This window comes from Arachis duranensis, chromosome 1, assembly GCF_000817695.3.
Source record: "Arachis duranensis cultivar V14167 chromosome 1, aradu.V14167.gnm2.J7QH, whole genome shotgun sequence".
NCBI lineage: Eukaryota > Viridiplantae > Streptophyta > Magnoliopsida > Fabales > Fabaceae > Arachis > Arachis duranensis.
In genome coordinates, this window is record NC_029772.3 from 87,149,704 (window position 1) to 87,155,329 (window position 5,626).

A 5,626-nucleotide genomic window follows, 5' to 3' on the forward strand; every position below is an offset into this window, starting at 1 on the left:
AACCTTGTCTGTGGTATTCTGAGTAGGATTCAATGATTGAATGACTGTGACGAGCTTCAAACTCGCGAAGGTTGGGCGTTAGTGACAGACGCAAAAGAATCACTGGATTCTATTCCAACCTGATTGAGAATCGACAGATGATTAGCCATGCCGTGACAGGGTGCGTTGAACATTTTCACTGAGAGGATGGGAGGTAGCCACTGACAACGGTGAAACCCTACATACAGCTTGCCATGGAAAGGAGTAAGAAGGATTGAATGAAGACAGTAGGAAAGCAGAGAGATGGAAGGGACCAAGCATCTTCATACGCTTATCTGAAATTCCCACCAATGAATTACATAAGTATCTTTATCTTTATCTTTATGTTTTATTCATCATTCATAACCATTTGAGTTTGCCTGACTAAGATTTACAAGGTGACCATAGCTTGCTTCATACCAACAATCTCTGTGGGATCGACCCTTACTCGCGTAAGGTTTATTACTTGGACGACCCAGTACACTTGCTGGTTAGTTGTGTGAAGTTGTGTTTATGCCATGGTATTGAACACCAAGTTTTTGGGTTCATCACCGGAAATTATTTGAGTTGTAGTGATCACAATTTCGTGCACCAACCACCGACACTACTTTATTTATTAAAGCATCTAATGATGATATGCTCCTTGTTCAAGTTTATGTTGATGACATTGTATTTGGTTTGGCCAATGTTTCCTTGTGTGAAGAGTTTGGAAAACTCATGACTAGTGAGTTTGAGATGAGTTTAATGGGAGAGCTTACTTTCTTTCTTGGCCTCCAAATTAAGCAAACTCCTAGTGGTACTTTTATTCACCAAGGGAAGTATGCAAAAGAACTTATCAAAAAGTTTGGCCTAGAAAATTCCAAATCAATGGGCACTCCTATGCATCCCAATACTAAACTTGAAAAGGATGATGATGGCCAAGATGTGGATGAAACAAGGTATAGAGGAATGATAGGTTCACTCATGTACCTTACCTCCTCTAGACCGGATATAGTCCAAAGTTTGGGTGTATGTTCAAGGTTTCAATCACATCCAAAAGAATCCCACCTTACGGCTGTTAAACGCATCATTAGATACATTAAGGGAACTTGTAATTATGGATTATGGTATCCTAAATCTGATGACTTTTGTGCAGTAGGTTTTTGTGATGCAGATTATGCGGGATATCGAGTAGATAGGAGGAGCACCTCAGGCATGTGTTGCTTCCTTGGAAGCTCACTCAACATGTGGTCAAGCAAGAAACAAGCCACAGTGGCTCTATCCACTGCTAAAGCCGAATATGTTTCCGCATCTGCATGTTGCTCACAATTAATTTGGTTAAAAACCTAATTGGAAGATTACAAATTAAAAATCAATAGTATACCCTTATTTTGTGATAATATGAGTGCTATAAACATTTCAAAAAATCCTGTTCTGCACTCAAGAACTAAGCACGTTGAGATAAAATATCATTTTATTAGGGAACATGTGCAAAAGGGTACTATTGATATTCAATTTGTAAAATCTGAAGACCAAATTGTTGATATTTTTACAAAACCTCTCTGTGAAGACAGATTCTGTACATTGAAAAAAAAGTTTGGGAATGTTTGATTTAAGTTTCATTGAAAATCTCTGAATATGTGACTTTGTTCAGTTTTGCTCGTAGGTTTGGACGAGATGAAAAATAATGGCATAATGGAAGAGCTGTGGTCAAGGGGGAGGCAACGCAGAATTCAAAATTTTATGGGCCCCACCAAATCTCTTGGTTGTCTTATCATATCTTATGGAAGAAGCATAGGTCAAATCAAATCCTTCTTTTTCAACTAATCCCTTGATTTAAGGAAACCATCTTTTCAAACTCTTGGAAACCACCCTGGTCATTAATCACCCACCTTGTGCATTAACTATCTCATATTCTCCTTTCACTCAACATTTATTCCATCCATCCTCTCTCACACAGTTCGATTTCATTCACTCTTTCATTTCCTACCCTTTCACTCTCATTATCATGAACAAAAAGGACACACCCGAAAAGAGCACTCAGAAGTTTAAAGGGATTGCCTTGAATGACACCAAGGAGCCAGCAAATTTGGAGTCATGGGATTTCAAGAAAGAGTTTCATAAGCCACACTCTCACTATGATCCATCTAGGTTCGACTCATGTGCTTCCCATGAATTCCACAATGAAGTTCTGAAAGAACGCGATCTCTGTGCTACTTATCTAGTCAGCCTAGACTCACTCTCTGCCAACGGGATCAATGTCTCCTCTCTATTTGATAATCTTCAATGGACTCCTCTGCTTCACATCCGGAAGCCAATTTACCCAGGTTTAGTCCGTGAGTTCTACGCCAACATGAGACTTATTGATGGCACAATCCACTCATATGTGAAGAAGAGTCATATCACTCTTGATACTGGAACCATTGGGATGGCTCTAGGTTACAAAGAAGAAGGACCAAGAGCATACATGTCCAAGAAATGGGATCTACAGGTTGGGATCACTTACCAGATGGCTTTAAATCACATCTGCGAAAGTCTCTCTAGAATGGATGAGACTAATCCAACTCTCAAGAACCTTGGTCCAGATAAGATAATTCTTCTTTACAAACTTATATCCCACATTCTAATACCACAGGATGGCTCACTCCACCAGATAACAGTCTCTGATTTTCTTGTCCTTTTTGCTCTTGTTACCTCTTCTCAAATTTCCTTTGCATATCTTATGATAAGGCATATATGGGAATCAGTAAAGAATACAAAAAATGCTAGTCTTCCATATGGCATGTTTCTCAGAAGCATTTTTGAGTATTTTGAAGTTGATTTAACAAATGAAGCGGTTGAGAATAAAGTTGCAGTCATTAAGGGTATATGATGCTGAAATACCTTGAGGACCAGCTGGGAGTTAGTAGTGAAGAAGGCACTGAAGAAGGCATTTGAGAATTTGATTTTGCTATTTGTCTTATTCTAGGCTCAATATGACACTATGTTTTGTATAACTGTCAGTACTATGTGATACTCTGTTGACACTCCTGGGATATATTTTGCATATTATGTTATATCTTCTTGCAGGTGCCCCCAAGATGACAAAAGGGGGAGGAAATTTAGGTTCCAAAATTGAAATTGGAATGAAACAGGGGCTGAAAAAACAGGGGAACAGGGGATGAAATTTTCATTTGAAAATTCATGATCACCCTTGTTCAAAGAATGCATGTTGCATTTGTTTTACTATGGTCACTACTGTTTGAACTGTATTTTTTTGGTTTATCATGATTAGTTTATTTGACATTTGGTTTATAATGATTGATTTATTTTGATGCCTGGCTGTTGTTTCATCATTGATAAACTTGTTGGATTGAAAATTTATTTTTGGCAGTTCCTTTAATCTGTGATACATAAAAACTGCCTTGTTTTGTTCTTCAAATATTTTTCATCATGTTGCTTTGCTCTGATATTCTAAATGGGAAAATGTTTGAAAAATACTTGGATACTTTTAGGTTGAGCAGTAAATCAGTTTATGATATCAAATGAGTTTTGAATATCAATTAAAAGTGCTCATAAATCAAGCATTTAGCATCATAAAATATGCTAAATAACATTATTACTTGAAGCTTGATTCAAATGTTACAGGTTAGTGCTTCCCTTAGAAAAAATGGTATATATTAAGGGGGAGCCATGTGACATTTAGAAAGGGGGAGAAATTCAAAATCAAAGGGAGTACTCTTTACTCTATCTATAAATTTCTTTCCATTTCAATTTTAATAATGTTTGTCATCAAGGGGGAGATTGATGAGTTTGGAAAACTCTAAACTAAATTGATGATGATCAAACATTATTAACAGCAAAATTATTGAGCTAATCTTGATTAATGTGTTAATTAAAATAATTTTTGTTGTGCAGGGTTAATATTGGGCCGAAAACAATTTCTGGTGCAAGCCCAAATTACTCTCAGCCTTTAGATTTGATAATATATGATGAATATGGCTGATTTAATGTTACTTGGGCCCAAATGATTTTGATTGCTCTAAGCCCAAGTGTGTTACATGCTTTCTATTATGCTTGTGCATGTTCCAAAATTTTATCAAGAAAGCAAATGTTATTATTAGGTCAAGATCAAATATTGTTACAATCAAGCCCAAACTTTATGAAAGTTCCTCATGCATGATCCGAAACCAAAGAAGAAAGAAAGCAGAATTGCTTTCAACGGATCCAAGGATTCAAACATTAGATGGATTCCAAAATTCATTTAATTGCCATATATTGCATGGGAACTATGAGAGAGAATATGAGTGACTTTGATTTGATGGACATCATTGAGCTACACATTACTCAGTAAAGGGAAGTAAACATTTATTTTGCTTTATCAAACTACCTTTGTTAATGTCCATATTCTCTTTCTCCTTTCTCTCACAACTCTTTCTCTCTTCGGTTATTACTCAGAAAACATTGGCAGCCATGGAAGCAAAAGTGAGCTACCGAAATGGAGAGAAAGCAAGCCTAAAGACCATCACAATGATGGCAAGAAAACATACTAAAATAAAAATGAGCTGTGGTTGAGATATTCACCAAATGTGGTTAGATTTGGTGAGATTATCTTGAGCCTTTCATGCTCAAAAATGGAAGATGAAGATTCGGCCAGCAAGGGAGATTCTTGAAGCATGGCTTGTCTTTGATTCTGCTTAACCACCACAGGGAGTAGCTAGCGTGGCGAAGTGATGGTTGAGGCAGAGATTGAAGCAGATGAAGTCATCATCATCATGAAGCATCAAGGGCCAGAAATCCATCTTGGAGAGGAAGCCAAGGATGGAGAGCTCGGATTGATGAAGGGTGATGATCAAGAAAGGACTAGAGGTAATTGCATGTTGAGTTTTACATGGTTATCTCTTCTCTCTCTAAGTGGCCGAACCGATTCTGTTCATTGAAGGAGGAAGAAGTTGGTTCGATTTTGGCTTCAAGTGTGGAGGCTTTCCTCTTCTTTAAAAAAGGGGGAACAACCACTGTTTGAAGCAGGGAGAAAATTTGAGAGTGCAAGGCACAGAGTTCTCAGAGCTACCTGAGCTAACAGTTTTTCTTTTCTCCTTCAATGTATTCTGTTTTGTAATTTTTCTGTTTAATTTTGTCATGTCTTGAGTCTCATGGAAAAAGGCAAACAATGAGGTTTGTAAGAAAAAGCCATAGAGCGGAAAAAGGCAGAGAGTGCAAAATTAAAAGAAAAAGCCATAGATGTCTGAGAGTTCCTTTGTTCATCTATGTTGTGTATCATGATTCTGTGGGAATCCCCTTGTAAGTTGGGTTAGCACTTTACAAGTTGTAATCAGATTGATTATAGTGAAATTCCATCATGTTTGTGATGGAGACTGGATGTAGGCTGCACTGCACTTAGCAGCCGAACCAGGATATATCTGGGTGCAATCTTCTCCTTCTTTCTACTCCATTTCTGTTTTTACTACACAGGAGCAAAAAAAACCAGAATTATCTCGTGCCAAGTAACAAGACAAAAAGAAAAGTCTCGTGGCAAGGGACGAGACAAAACAAAGTTGCTCGTGTCCAGTGACGAGCAAAAATAGAAAAGTCTTCTCTGAAAGTCAGCAAGTGTTAGCAACGAAAAAAGGGTCTAAGATTCAACCCCCCT